This window comes from Panicum hallii, chromosome 1, assembly GCF_002211085.1.
Source record: "Panicum hallii strain FIL2 chromosome 1, PHallii_v3.1, whole genome shotgun sequence".
Lineage (NCBI taxonomy): Eukaryota > Viridiplantae > Streptophyta > Magnoliopsida > Poales > Poaceae > Panicum > Panicum hallii.
This window is the reverse complement of record NC_038042.1, coordinates 24596537-24613418: the sequence shown is the minus strand read 5'-3', so window position 1 is coordinate 24613418 and position 16882 is coordinate 24596537.

Genomic DNA, 16882 nt, shown 5'->3' with positions numbered 1-16882 from the left:
GTGTTTCTCATACTGAAGCATTGTTGATGGCGAGTAACACTAGTTATCTTGGCGTTTATAAAGTAGCATCGACTTTTTCATGCTTTATTCATGCATCGTTTGTTACCTATAAAAGTTTAGCTATCTTCGTGCCCGATCTCGGGTGTGAGGGCAGCACCTTGCCCTATTTTTGATTAGTGGATCCAATCTGTTATAGTTAGTCTTTGTTCATCGAAGATTTAGCTTAACATCTGCATATTAGGCCCTTCAAATGGGTTGAACGTTCCGGCAGTACGCTTGATGCTTTGTATCAACCTAAAGAGGGATTGTTCCGGGAATCGGCTCTCTGTTGATTTTTAGGTCTCTGTTTAGGTTGCTATTCTGTTACCTTTCATATCTGTTAGGCTCAATTACGTGTAGGATATTCTAGTTATGCAGTGAAAGCTTTAACCATCGTAGATTGGATTAGCTTACTAGTTTCAGAGCAAGTTTTATATTACCATCGGATATGCATGCTTTATTTAAATATTTAGATCCGATCTGATACTGGACACAATCGGCTCTTTACAGCCGATATCGGGAATCACCCGATGAGCCGATCATGGCTCGGACTAATGTTTATACGTGTCTGTGCATGCAGGAAACTAATATGAATCACTTTTACACTTTCCTGATTAGGTACAAGGTCAGGTGGCACGCCTAGCAACCCAGATGCCAGGTCGTGTGCCGAATCCTAGGCCATTGACCAAGGGACCGGGGCCCACCAACAGTCCTGGGAGCCTCCCGGCTCCTCATGTTGCCTGTCGCTGCTCGCCGGTGGGTTTTGACGGACAACAGATTCTTAGCCTTAGGAATTCTCTCTACCCCTTTCCTCTATCCAGTGTGGTGTCCTTGAACGAACCTGAACCTTAGAGAATATACACACGTTCCTCAATGGATACGATATCCCAAAATACTCCTGGGTGAATGCTACAACGGTATCTGTGCACTTGCAGATTTATTTGTGATTATAAAAATACCCAACAAGCTTTCTAGCACTGTTGCTGGGGAACCGTTGCTATATTCTTTTCGGACCTAGTTCGCCCTCATATCTTTTTCTTTTATTTGATTCTATCTCTACCCCCACTATCCATGGAGAAGCTATCCATTCAACAGCTCTCTACCTCAAAGGGCGGGTTCTATGAGCCATCACAATCTTCAAAACAAATCCCTTCATCTGGTTACGAACTTTGTCCTGGCTTTATAGCCATGGTTTGGAATCGCAATTAACGAAGATCCCTATGATCATTTGCAAGAGTTCGAGGAACTATGTTTGTGCTTGGTAATCCTAGGCATGACACAGGAAACCTTGCGGTGGAAGTTGTTTCCTTTCTCTCTCATAGAGAGGGCAGAGCAATGGTACACCCGCATGATGAGGAATATGAGTGGTGATTGGGAAGTACTTCAAGTTGACTTTTGTTATTCATTCTCCCTTACGGAACGCATGTACTCCCTACCGATTGACATCCTCGACTTTGAGCAATTAGAGGAGTCCATAGCTGCAGCATGGGCTAGACTCTCATGCCTTTTGGCATCTAGCCCAGACTTGTCTATGTCTGATGATGTATCATTAGACATCTTTTGCTTGGGTTTAGACATGAAATCTGCCCTAGACCTCGACGTCGCCGCCGGAGGTTCATTTGCACACAAAACTCCAACGGAAGGAACCCCGCCGATAGGAATCCGAGTCGAGGCATGTGAGTCTCTCAACAGCCAAATCCGAGTTTTCACCTTTCACATCCCGAGATTCATCTGTTGATCCCTCCCCCGGACCACGAACACCTAAGGAAGAAGAAATTCAACCTTCGGAGTTCTCTCCCCGATTCGAGGATAATCTTTTGTGGAACATTAGAAAAACCTTGAATCATCTTATGCACGAGAAGCCTACGACATCATTTTGTCTTTATGAGACCCTTGATGAAGTTTTCCACCATGCAACCATAATAGATTGGTCAAAGGAGGTAAAGCATACCTCCGAAGCAATTCGGATCAGCTCAACTTCCACAACCATCCATTGTACTATGAGGGGAAATGCCGTAGAAGCTCTTCATGATCCTGCTATCGAGGCTTGCATCATATCTGAGTACCACGTAAACACCCTTGTGCATAACAAGCCTCTAACCACGACCGACAAATACCTCAGAAGTCCCTTGGGACTCATCTTCAAATGTTGGGGGGATCTCAAGGGACGTGCCGATCACCATAGACAAAATTGAGGTGCACTTAGATTTTGACATCTATAACATCATCGATTTTGATCTCCTCCTAGGCTACCCTCTAGAAAAACTTCTTAGGATAAATGTTTCTCGAGGGAGCCTAGATGAAAAGCTTAGGGAAATTGCTTCTGCCACCGCTATCTCTTGCTTAGAAAGTACTATGGCAAAGCCTCTTTCCAAGCAAAACCCGCTCGAGAAGATGATGCATGTATCTCCATTCGTATCGTCCGAGCCCGTTCTCTTTGAGGTAGCAAAATCTGTCATTTCCAAAGAGTACAACTTGCAAGGAATCCTTCACATTAGTGAAGACAAACCATCATCATCATCATCCTCGATCGAGTTTGAGCCTCTTCCCGCTGGCCCGGAGTACGTTGTCCTCGACCACGATCAAGATCAAACCATGATCTCTCACAATGAATCTCTTGAGATGGAGAACCCATGGGTCATGGAATTTTGTGAGGCGCCGACTCTGAAGTCCGGAGAAAAGGATTCCATAAATAAGCATGGGAGCTTCATTGTTGAAATGACACAAGAACCATGTTCGTTCAATGCCTCTTCAGAGTTTGCCATGCTTTGTGCCCGAGCATGCACGAGGACTACAACCACCTTGAGGTCCTCTCTTGTAAAATCTTTAGGAGGTTGGTTGTAGATGCATTTGTTTATCATTGGCATTGCAAATTTTGTTGATGCACTGTGGCACTAACCTTGTAGCTAAGACTTCAATGACACATCTACAATTGGTGGTGATACGGGAATATTATCGCCAAAGATAGCTGCAAGTGGACGTTCCCATGGTCAAGCTTGTGACCATAAAATAAAGCACTGCCGGGAGATAGCCAGACTATCCAAATAAAAGCAAGATCATGTCTATAGGATAAACTCTCCTATGAGTATTTTTGGTCACTAACAATTTTAGGTGGAGATTAAAAAGAACAAAGGACAAGCGACGCCTAAGAACATAAGAGCTACACCTACTACAATACCATGGTAATTCTTGGTAAGGAAAGGTTTACAAAAGGAAACTTGAACCCCACACACTTGAGTTCCGTTGCTCAACAAGGCAACCTCCAAGTGTGGGGGAGGTATGTGAGTACCCCAAGTAAGTTCCTTTCATGTCAAGTCTTATCTTGGTTTGGAGATGGCGTTAGTTCTTGCATCTTGCTCAAAAAAAAAAGAAAAAAAAGAGTGGAGTCACCACGGCAGCAGTTCTGAGTTCTTCATCAACAAAACGCCATGGTAAGCACCTCCAGGTATGTCCTACTTTTGACTTTAAATAAAGCCCTTTCGGGAGGTAGCCCGAGGTTCACCACTCTTATACTCATGCTTATCTCTATTTGAATATATCTTGATCATGCTTTCATGCTCCCTTTATCTATTCTCGTATGCTCTGGTTTGAATGTGTGATGCAAAATGCATTCATAGGCTTTCTAAGTTAAGCGTGGTTCTTAGGTTAAAAAGTAATCAAACTAGACATGGTGTCATTTTTGATTAACGAACCTTAGAGTCAATGCTTGTATAGATCTTGGTTGTATATGTGGACTAACCCCTTAGGAGAATCTTCAAATCCAAATGGGTGAGTCGTTGAGCTGAATTCAAATGGAAAGGTAAGCCAAGGCATTGGATTTATATTGCGCAATATACGAAGGAGGTACATATCACCATTCGAGGGTCCATCATAAGTGTATCCTTCTTCACTTATGTTGATGCAATTTTAATTCAGCCTTGTTTGAGTAAGTCTCATGGTGAAAATAAAATAAAATAAAAACCCTAAAAATATTTGAGTTTGAATAAAGTAAGGCTCCCTGGTTCTCAAATCACTAGAGTCCTTTTTTTCCACCTTTTTATTTTGAATAAAGCACCAGGTACAAGAACAAGTGCGGGGGAGATCTCTCGGAGTCTTGATGCATATACGCTCGAGATCACCCACAGACATGTATACAAGACTGAAAGAACCGGCACGCAAAAGGCCTAGACCCCATCGCAACAGTTTGTGCACTCTACCCCTCAAATCTCCCTGATCCATGAGTTCAAATGAAATTCATTGTTAATCCCTAAAATTAAACTCAATGGTGCTCTCTGATCACACACTTCAAGATTGTTTGGCTTCCATATATTTTATTCCTTGCTAAACATTAACTTGTGAATCATATCCTATGGACCCATAATTGTTAAGTAATGAAAAGTGAGATATGGTTTGATGAAGGAATCCTTGCTTTCTCTGCTTTTATATTTGGGAAATTTTATTTCAAAAAAAAGAGAATCCTCCATAACTTTACAAACTCCTCATATTTGTCATACCAAAGCCATATGTCAATCTTCATGAAGGAAACCATATACATATGTGCCTTGTTGTTGCATTGAGCTTCATCAAATTTTGTGACCCTAGTGAGATGTCTTTTCATACTTGCTTGATCAGGATCACGTACACTCCACAGGCTAAACTTCTACACTCGAAGTTAGTCATTTCATTCCATCTCGGCGACACCCTACCTACAAAATCACCACCTCGGGAGTATCCCTCGGTGGGCGTGGTGGTAAAACACCAACAGCTGGCACTTGAGGTAGGGGTGTTCATCGAGCATCCACTGAAGAATTCAATGGCATCCTTCAACTTCACCAGCCCTGTGCTCGACGAGGGCACAACTTTCATCTTCGGCTCCAGGATCTGCGTCGCCAATGGTTTGGGTGGCTTCAACAGCCACCTAGCCAACTCCAGAGAGTCAGAGGCCTCTTCATCAACTCGAAGCAGCAATCTTGACAAGTTCATCGACAATCTCGATGAGCTGTTGCTTCCCGATCTCACCCTGCAGATCGAAAAGATGTCCGTTTTCGATGTGACTTCCACTCGTGACGCACCATATCTAGTTGGATCGGACTCAAACCAATCTACAGAGGCCACACAATCTAAGTTCTTCTCCAACTTGGAGGAAGATTTGGATCTGCTCCTCAAGCTCAAGGACGTGGGAGCCATCGCTTGCCGGGGGGCCCCTTTTTGACATCTACTCGGACTCCAATGAAGAGTACTCCTCGCTCAGTACTACACTTTCAAGCCAGTCCCGAGAAGGACTTGGAGATGAGGGAGCCACCACCCGTTGGGCGGCCCCTGCCCTTTAAAACCACTCGCAACCCGATGGCCACACCGAATTGTTTTCGGGCAGCCATCTGGGTTTAACCATAACATCAGCGCCGCAAGGCCGTTTCATGTACTGGAAGGGCTTTGAGCCCTCTGAACTACTCGATTACGAGTCCCGCCTTATGGCCTTCAAGCAGGAACTGCCCTTCCAAGAGGGCAAACCTCTTACTCCCATCGCGAAAGAAGGAGAAAGTAGCACAGAGCCACTCGAGTACAGCCTTACAGCTAACCACTCGCTGGATCATCAAGTCTACATGGCCTTCCTTCGCAACGCAGAGGATGACGAGCTGGACGCCCAGTACGACAATGAGCAACTCACGGACGTCTCAGTCGACGAGCCCACAGCTGACGCTCCCTAGGATGAAGATGAGGAGCACTGAAGGATCCGGCGGGTAAAGAACGCCAAGCATGCCCAACGCAGGCGCAATACACAAAATCGTGCCCGCGAACCAAGGGATCTAAACAACACTTTTGCAACAGTCGCGGATCAAGAGTATCATACGCCGATTAGCACCATCACAGAAGCAGCCCTCTTAGCTCAACAACTCCCACCAAATTCTCAGATAAAAGACTGGAGTATCTGACCCAGCGCGCGCTCGTGCAACTCGATGGGCAACATCTAGTGTCTTCCACTCGGAATCCGCTCTCGAGGTCTGAGCGCCATGGCGAATCCACACTGGTCAGTCGCACCCCCGGAGGAGGCCCCGGTAGCCGGAGGAATGACAACTGCCAGTTCAACGAGAGCTACCTATCCGCGCATGGCAACAATGAACAAGAAGTACAACAATCCACTCGCAACTAGCATGGCGCAAGGCATCAAGGCTAAGATCCACTCGAGGCTAGCCTTCACAACGCTCCCACGATCGACGTCAGGCAGAAGATCAACAAAGGCCGCAACACGCGGCGTGTTATCACCGACAAGTCCTATCCAAAGGACTTCAAACTAGTCGGAATCCCAAAGTACGATGGTAAGCAAGACCCACGCCAGTGGATTCGATGCTACTCTGTTGTTATTGAAGTTTCAAGGAGATCCAACTCCACCAAAGCTCTCTTCTTCCCAGTGGCTCTAGAGTCCGCACCCTCACGTAGCTTGAAAGCCTCAAGACAAACTCCATCGACTCGTGGGAGGACCTCAAACGGGCTTTCATCGACAACCTCTAAGGATCCATGATCAGAGCGGGTACTCGCCACAATCTGTTCCAGGTGAAGCAAGAGATGAATGAGACCTTGAGGTCCTACACCTGGTGTTTGTTCGATACGCACACCACCATCACCAACATCACTGATGAGAACGTCATCAGCTGCTTCCAGAACGGGCTCTTCTCGAACCACACGTACCACAACTTTGGGCGCAATCGCCCGACCACTATTGTAGAGTAGTGGGACATGATGGCACAGTGGGCTGACCAAGAGGATGAGGAGAACAACCGCTTCTCCAAGTGCAACCACGACAAATAAAGCAATGGCAACGGTCACTTCGACAAGAGCCAACGGAACCACTCGGGAAATACCCGAAAGCGCAAGCCAGACTATGAAGTCGCGGTTGTCGAGCGCAATCTATGTGGCAAGAAGCCAGGGAACAATGACTCGGAATTTGTGAAAGTCATGCACAAACAATGCCCGATAACGATACATGCTCTTCGAGCGCATCATCATCCGCAAGTCACTGAATGCACCACCACTCCCTCAAGAAGAAAAGCGAAAAGACAAGGAGGATGATGAGGAAGGTGACAAGTCGGGGGCTCAAGACTTCCAAGATCCAAAGAACGTCATCAACATCATCTTTGGTTGAGACGATGGATTCCCTTCCAAGCGCGTGCAGAAGTTGACCCTGCGCGAAATACTCTCTGTGGAGCCGGCCACGACAAGGACTCTGAGATACAGCGAGGTCCCAATCTCCTTCTCAAGGGGTGATCAATGGACCAGCTTCTCTGAGCTGGGAAAATTCCCGCTTGTCCTAGACCCTGTCGTAGTGGACTGACAACTAACCCGAGTACTCATCGACGGCGGGAGCGGCCTCAACCAGTTTTCGCGAGTACTCTAAAAAAGATGGGCCTGGATATCTCCAAGATGCTCAACCGTAGCAAAGGTCCCTTCTACGGCATTGTCCTGGGTAACGCGGCTACACCACTCGAGTCAGTGGTCCTACCAATCACCACTCGAGTCAGTGGTCCTACCAATCACCTTTGGGATGAAAGACAACTACCGCACCGAGTACATCAAGTTCAAGGTGGCGGATTTCGACTCATCATACCATGCCATCCTTGGCAGACCAGCACTAGCCAAATTAATAGTCATGCCCCACTACGTCTACCTGCTACTCAAAATGCCAGGCAAGACAGGTGTACTCACACTCCGTGGCGACCTAAAGAAGTCATACGACTACGACCAGGAAGTGATCAAGTACGCTATGACATCATGCATGCTAGTGCCGTCTGCAGAAGTACTTGCGCTACGCAGAACCTGACCAACTCAGAGATGGAGATCTCCAACCAGCGGCCTAGCCAGTCAAGGGTTAAACCCAACCCCAGCAACATCGGTATCAAGGCCATCCAGCTGCAAGAAGGCGACCCGTCCAAGACTGCTTCGATCGGGGGCAGCTTAGGCGACAAATAGGAAAGCGCGCTCGTCAATTTCCTTAGGGCTAATCGGGACATATTCGCATGGAAACCAGTAGATATGCCAGGGGTGCCCAAGGAGTTGATTGTGCATTGCCTAAAACTCAACCCAAAAGCCACTCCGAAGAAGCAACGACTATGACGCTTCACCCCCGACAAGAGGCAGGCCATCAAGAAAGAGCTAGCAAAACTACTCGCGGCCGGTTTTATTAAAGAAGTGTACCACCCCGAGTGGTTAGCTAACCCTGTACTCATCTTGAAAAAGAATAACAATGAATGCAGGATGTGTGTGGATTATACTGATCTCAATAAACATTGCCCGAAGGACCCCTTCGCCTCCCACACATCGACCAAGTCATCGACTCTACGGCTGGTTGCGTCCTGCTCTCCTTCCTCGACTGCTACTCGGGCTACCATGAGATAGCTCTCAAAGAAGAAGATCAGATTAAAATGGTGTTCATTACCCCCTTTGGAGCATACGCATACACTACAATATCATTCGGGTTGAAGAACGCAGGAGCCACAAATCAACGGGCCATCCAACTATGCCTTACGGACCAGCTACACCATAACGTTGAACCTTACGTGGATGATGTGGTCATCAAGACCAGATCCCATGACGAGTTTATCACCGATCTCGAGGAAACGTTCAACAGCTTGCAGAAGTTTTGATGGAAGCTTAACCCGACAAAGTGCGTCTTTGGCGTGCCTCAAGGAAAACTACTCGGGTTCATTGTCAGCCACTGAGGAATTGAAGCCAACTCGGAGAAGATCAACGCCATCGCAGCCATGGATGCTCCAAGGATGATCAAGGACATCCAGAAACTCACAGGCTTCACGGCAGCTTTGAATCAATTCATCTCCCGACTTGGAGAAAGGGGACTACACTTCTTCAAGTTACTCAAGCACTGCGACAAGTTCCAATTGACCGAGGAGGTAAACCAAGCGCTGCAAGATCTCAAGCACTATTTGCAGTCGCCACCCATCCTGACGGCTCCCGAACCAGGCGAGAATCTGCTACTCTACATCGCCGCGACTACTCACGTCGTCAGCACGGCAATTATGGTGGAACGCCAGGAGGACAGCCACGCCTTCGGGGTGCAGCGACCAGTCTACTTCATTAGTGAAGTCCTCTCTGAATCTAAGGTTCGTTACCCGATGATTCAGAAATTACACTGTGGTATACTCATCACTTCCAGGAAGCTTCACCACTATTTCGACACATACAATATCTTGGTGGTCTCCGACTTCCCATTGGCGGATATCCTCCACAAGCTGGACGCTACCGGGCGCATCTCCAAGTGGGCTATTGTAGCACCCTAATTTTCAAATTAGAAACCTAAATAAATTTTGCTAGATTTCTTTTAGGATCCATAAGGTTTTTATTCCATCATTTTGATTTTAGAGCATTTACCATGAATTAATAGTAATTTACATAACCATAAAATAAAATATAAGGAAATATAGGTTTTGTGCATTCCATGCCGTATTGCATTGTTTTATTGTTTGCCTTCCATTTGAATTTAAATTTCAAATGCAATTCTTTTTCTCCCTTTATTTCTAATTGGGCCCGGCCCACCCTCTCTTTTCTTTTTCCTCTCTCTTTTCTTTCTTGCGACCCAAGCCTAGCCGGCCTACTCTCTTCCTCCCTCTCTCCCCGCACGGCCTAGCCCAGCTGGCTTGTTTCTCTTCTCTTCCTCTATCGCGCACGGCCCAGCCTCCTTTCCCCGGCCCAGTCCGCCCGCGCGGCCTGCTTCCTCTCCCCTTCCCCCTTCTCTCGCTGACAAGCGGACCCGCACGAGCTTTCTCCGCCGCTGCTGCTTCCGCGCTTCAGTCACCGTCGCTCTCACCGCTCCGCCGCTCTTTTGCCGCCGCAAGCCGCCGCAGAAGCTTCGCCGTGGGGTAAGTATCATCGCCAGCTGGTTATATCCCATTTTCCCCGCTTTCACGTGCGCCCAATTGCTCGCCGTTGCCCCGAGCCGTACCTCACCGCCGGCCGCCGTCTTCCACCTCCGCCTCATCAACCCGAGCCTTTAGATGAGTTACTTGTAGCGCCCGCGTTCTTCCTGTGCAACCCGCACTCAAAATCGTGCATGGACGGCCGTTTTCGGTCAAGTCCAGCGAGCCCACCGCCATCCGCCGCCGCCTACGCTCGCCCCCGGCGCCCAGCGCCGCCGCCCCGCGCCGTTAGCCGTCCCTGGCCATTGGATCCCGATCCAACGAGTTAGATCTAATCTAACCCAAGTCAAATAAAACAGATACCGGTCAACCCGAGGTGATTTTGCACTTTAGCCCTTGAGTTCTCTTGAAATCAACCCGCAGTCCACGTCAGTTCAAAAGTATTCGCAAATAGATCCTTTTTCTTCTGTTTAGGCCCCTATCTTTTCCAAAAATAGAACCCGCTGTCCCTAGCCCTTCTGTTTTGCAATCTAAATCCTAGATCTAAGGTTTAATTATGTTCTAGCCCTCGGTTTCTTTGTTCAGAGCACTTCTCAATTCAAATCCTTCACAAATAAGCCTTTGGAATCATGTTTTAGCCACAACTTCTTCGTTTTAACTCCGTTTTCATCGATTCTCGCGCTCACGCGACCCTTGCAACATATACACTAGTTTTATAATGTTGTTTTGCTATATTTATATTGTTTGTGTATTGTTTCTTATTTATTGTATTGTTTGCTTGTATGTATTTGTGTATTACGATAGACAGTGCGCAGTTCGAGGGTCCGCAAGAGCCAAGCTTTGAAGACGTTCCTGAGCAGCAGCAGTTCCTTGATGAAGGCAAGTGGTCCTCAATCATATTCCAGTCCTAATAACTTTATAAATACACATATTTACTTTATATACGTGCATGTGTCTAAAATATGATGGATCCCAAACTAAGGATGTGCCTAGTTTCTTTTGAACTTCCTTGATTAAACCTGATTTATTATATTTATGTTGTAGCTATGCTAGTTGCTATTACTTAGACTTTGGTTGGATAATCTGAAATCATGCTACACTGGTTTACTCATGTTCTGGAGTACTTTTATGGTGATAATTAAGATCATTGCATTAATTGGAACATGGAGAACCACCTAGGAAAACAGTGCAACCACAATACTACATGGCTCTGGTCTTGGCTAAATAATTAGAAACTTTAGCTTGTAATGGTCTTACCGAAAGGGCAAGAGGGGAGTGCGTTGATGGGGTGTAGCTCGGTCCTCTTGTAAGCTTTGTTTATGGTCCTTGGCTAAGGTACCGCCTCATTAGGAAGAGTTATGACCACTGCGGCCTGAAACCTTAGCGGACCGTTGCAAGTTAGCGAATCTTTGTAAAGGCCTCATAGTGAATTCCTGCCACTCACCTTGGTAGTGTTTAAGGGCCTTGCAAACCCGGGCATCAAGGCAAACACGAATTATGGGTAAAGTGTACATCTTCTGTAGAGTAAAAACTGATATATTAGCCGTGCTCACGGTTAAGAGTGGCTTGGACCCTCACATGATAATCGAGCTTAAAGATGATATAAATTGAGGTTCTTTGTTCATAATGTTGCTATCTTATCTCTTTTATTTATTTAAGGGATGGTATATACTTACATTTAGTTAATGCTTGCTAAATAAAACTTGATCAACTAAAAATGCTTATTGCAGTCAAACCATATCAGCTTATCCTTGATCTTGGCCTTGCATGTCATATAATTTACTCCTCTTGCTGAGTACCAACCATAAGTGTACTCATGCTTGCTTTATTAAAAACTAATGCTGCTCAAAACAAGATAATTGTCCGAAGTTCCCTGAAGATTTCAAAGTGTACTAAGCGTATTTCTTCCAGTCATCTGCCTGTGAAGTTGAAGTCCACTGCTAGTTATAAATTTTTACTTATTTATTTAAGATTAAGACTTTCGGTCATGTAATAAAATACTATGATACTCTCTTTCGTTATGACATTGTTTTGGATATACACTTGTATTGTCTATCATATGTGTGGAACTTGATCCTGCCGCACATATGAGATGCATTCGGTTCCTTTTTCAAAACCAGGTGTGACAGCTGTGGAGCTGGGAGCCCTCACACTCGACTTCAAGCCCCGGACAGCCATCAAATCGTAGGCACTAGTCAATTTAATGGCGGAGTAGCGAGAAAACCAAGTGGAAGCCCCAACAAACCAGCTAGAGCATTGGGTCATGTACTTTGATGGCTCACTCAAGCTCGGTGGTGGTGGTGCTTGAGTACTTTTCATCAGCCCGAGAGGAGAACAACTCAATCACCCTGGGCATCAAGCGACTACTCATCTACGGTGACTCCAAACTAGTGGTTCAACAAGTCAATAAGGAGTGCGACATCAACAAGGATACCATGGACACGTACGTTACGGAAATACGCAAGCTCGAGAGCAAGTTCTGGGGGTCGAAAATTCACCACGTGATTCGCGACAACAATGTGGGCGCGGATGTGCTCTCCAAAATGGGTTCTGATCGTGCTAATGTCCCACCAAGAGTTTTCATTCATGAGTTGCATCACCCTTCCATCAAGGCACTGTGGCAGAACCAACCTGAATTATACCGGATCAAGTACGTGAGTCCACCCCGAGGGCTCCAACGTGCTTTAAACGGTATAATCCCTTGGCCTGTCGGGTAACGTCCCGATAAACCACCGATACACAGGATCAAATAAGGTTACCTCACACGAAGGTGAGTCCAGAGATACAATCACCATCACATTTTACATCATAGATAATTACATAACAAGGGTTGTCCCAAAGAAGTATGAAGTTTCAAATCTAGAGAAAAGATTACAAACTGTTAAAGCTAGGGTTAATAGCAGCGGAAAACATTTGCGAAGATTTACAATACGTCGTCAAGATGGATGTCATGCTAAGCCCGGGCACGACATCACTCGGTATCATCAATGTTGGTCGGGGACGGACCCCATTCCACGGACCAACCTTCTGGGAGAGCACAGGGCCAAGGTAAGGAGAGAGTGGGGTCTTCAAAGGCTTTACCTAAAAAATATAAAACTAGCAAGGCTGAGTATACTAATACTCAGCAAGGCTTACCCGGGATTGGGTATACTTTAGCCCATAACTAGACTCATGAAGGCATTGTGAAGGCACTGGGTTTATTTTCAGCTGAAAAGCAACAAAGAGTATGAACTACTTTCAAGTTTTAGCTTTCATCTTCTAGTTGAGTATTTATTCTAGATTAGCACCTACACTAAGCAAGCAAGGTAGTGATTATCATCCATCAAGATTATCCATCATTAGTTCCACTTCTTACTCAATGTGGTAAAAGGGATAAGCAGTCTCAATCCTCATGAGAGGCGGACGATTCGAATCAAATTTAACCTTGCAAGGTAAACCTAACTCACACGCTCGGAATACCAACAGGGCGTTCCAAGCAGCCGTTTCCCTCATATACCGGGTTATGGATCAGGGCCACCACAAGCGACTGCAGGACTGTACGCACACCCAATGTGTACAGGACATACGTCTGTAGCGCGACTACAAAACCCGTATTCCTGTCTGCCTTGCAGAACGTACTCCCACACGTCGGTGCGTGTAAACATAAAATAAAAGTCGAGTGGTGGAGACAAGTCCATTTGCCGGGCCATTCGGGTACTAGGCTTACCGCTTACCATATTTCGCGGTATGTGGCTAGTACTTTCAAAAACTTAGCCACCACTACCACACATTTCGACCTTAAAGCTTTTATCAAAACAGACAGGGTAAAACCTCAGGTCATGATGCAGCACATGACCCTGTCCATCATCCTTATAGCGATTGCAGAAATGTAAACATGCAACTCCTATATCGCGCGAGTGACAGGAAATCACTCGACTTCTACCGGTCCTATTAGCGGAGCAACTATCCGATAAGGACTCGGGAGCATTACATTGGATTCCTAGGATTCATGCATCTAGAGTTTCACTTCAATTCCTAGACTTAATGCAAGATATAATATAAATAAGCATAGATTGCAGTGTAAATAAAATAATGGGATATGTCCGGGGCTTGCCTTTACTGGTGGGTCTGAAGTTAGAAATGTCAATATCTTCCGAACTTTGGTTCGGGGCTTCAGTTAATTCCTTGGTGACGTTCATTTGGTCTTCAGGAACATCCTCCGTAGACTCCGGGGAGATCTCGTAGGTACCGTTGCCGAAGTAATCGTATCTACATGCAATGTAACATTCCATTCAAGCGTGCACACAAAACTATTTTATTTTACAGCAAAGTTGCAGTCCAGCACTCATATAACACACTATTTACGTAACAACCAAAAAGATCTGAAACTAAACTTAGATAGAGCTTTGGAAGGATAACTAATTAGAATCGGCTACTTGTTGAGGGTTACAACAGAGCCGATTGGAAACAACAGAGGTTTAGCCGATGGAAAGGTGCATCGATTTCCTAGGTGATCGATAAAAGCATCGATTACCCTGGCAGAAGGATGATTCCTAAAACAGTTGTCTTAACTGAGATGTGCTTAAGTGTTATTCTAGGTAACTAAGTGTGGTTGTATCGACTCGATTACGTCAGCACAACTATTGAGTGACGTACAGTCGATTGGAGTGTGGTTAAGGGTATATAATCCATAGGTGTATAGCCGATCTCTCAGTCGATAAATCGGCTGATAGAAGTGTGTGGATGAGGATGGGGAAAACTAAGAATCGATCGGCCGTGTTTGACCGATATGGAAAAACAACTAAAATCGGCTTAGGTCGGCCGATAGCAAGAATCCTAAGAGTGTGTGCATCTTTGATACATCGACTATATGCAGTCGATGTAAGACAGAACAAAAGAACTGTATCAGCGGTAGCCGACACTAGAAAGGTAATAATCGTATCAGCTAACCAGCCGATGGTAGAAGTATCGACTGACAGCTGTCACACAGGAACGTCATAGACTTAAGGAAATGGATGCTTAGCGGTTGAACTGATAGCCAACGCTGAAGCAGAGCTGCAGAGATGTTTTGGCTAAGCAACAGATACACAAGAACTAACGAGGATCCTTATACGACAAGGAACTTAAAGAAGCAGCAATCAAGACGAGGACAACGTCTTGATGGTAGGGATATGAGCATTCGTATAACAGGATTAACTAAACATCACACATCTCTATTTAAAACATATATCTTATAATTATTTCTCAGCTATAGCACATGCATACAATATAAAAGCACAATAGAACATTCATTCCCTAATATTTGACCTAAACCACACATCAAAGATTTTCAACTCACAAGTACAACTTAAAACTTGTAGGATTTGACTTAGGATTTCAAACAAAACTGATTTTATATTTTTATGAACTTCCTATGAAAATCTATGAAATGTAGAAGTTCATCGATTTGAAATACAGAAAGCTTTGGAAATTTTACAAAGAACACCCTCGAACTTTTCTAAAACGTAGTAATTAAGTCCCTGGTCGGGAAAACAGATAATAGGAAGTTAACGACGACATTCCGGCAAAGGAATCGCCGGCATTAAGAAGATTCAGTGGATTAGGGCAAACCTTGGTTGTGGAGAAGAACGGATGAAAAGTGAATTCCCGTGGCGAACAGGATCGGTGAAGAGAAAAGCTCGACGATGACGAGATCCCGTGGATAACGAAGAAGTTCGCCGGGAAGGGTTGTCGTGGGTGGAAGATGGCCTGTTGTCTCGCACGCGCTTGCTGAATCGAGTCGTGCCGGCCACTGGCAAACACTCCCGTTCGCACTCGCGAACGCGCCAGTTCAATTCCGCTCGGATCTTTGGGTCGTGTAACTCCGCCGTCCCTTCCACCTATTGCGACATCATTTGCTTGTCGCTACAATTGCCTCTGCTGCTCTTCTACTCTCTTGTGCGCGCTTCTGCGGCACGCACGTCCGCTCTTTGCTATTCCGCTTGATGCCGGACCTGCTCTCCGTTCCGACCTTGTCGTGTCGCAGGTCCATCCACGGCCGCCCTCGCTAAACTACCGTAGTGCGCGGCCTTACTGCCCTCCGTGCGGTTCTGCTCTGAGCTGCTGCACTTCAGTTTCATCCGCGTACGCCTGAGCCGCGCGCGTTCCTTGGTCCGCGTCGCGTCTTGCTTGCACCGCCCGTGTGCCCGCGGCCGCCAACCCCGCAGCTGTTGCCGCAGCTCCTTCCGCGCGCACGCGCTTGCGCACTTCAGTCCGCACAGCTGCCCCTCTTTCACGCTGTTACCGAACCCGTGGCCCCGGCCTTGTCGCTCTAGCGCTCGTGCACGTGCCGGCCCAACTCCTGCACCTGCTCACGCCATCAGCTTGGCGCCTGTTCACGCTGCTCGGGCCACGGCCAGCGCCACCAGCACCTGCACACGCTGTTGCTCCACCCCGGCCGAACCACTCGCGCGCGCGCCGCCAACCGTGCCTCCAGCGCCCTCTGCGCCCATTCCGGCGCTGCCGCGCGTCTGCGCCGAGCCGAACCATCTCTGCTCGCGTCGCCCTGCACTGCGCCCAGCACTTCAGCTCCCGCGCGCACTACGCCTGGATTGGTGCTTCTCCTTCTGTGCGCACGCCTACTCCAGCCCACCCCTGTTGTTTTGCTCTGCCCAAGCCATCCCCGTTCGAGCCGAGCTTCGCTCCTGTGTCTGCCGTTAGCGCCTGCCTCCGCTTGGGTGCTCCTCGCTCCGCGCGCCATCCGAGCCAGCGCCGCCTACTGCTCGGCCTCCACGCGCTCTAGAACTCCGCCTGGGCCACCTGCAGAGCGCCTGCGCGCCAGCCCCCGCGCCTACGGCCGCCCTGCTTGCGCACGCCCGCGAGCCGTCCCCGTTGCGCGCCTCCGCTCACTCCTCTCACCCGCGCGCCGAGCTGAGCCGCACGCCCGCGTCTGGGAGCCGCGCTCCGCCTGCCTACGCGCCGCCACGGCTCTGCCTGCTGCAGCGCACCGCACGAGCCCAGCCCGCATCTCCCAGCGCCCG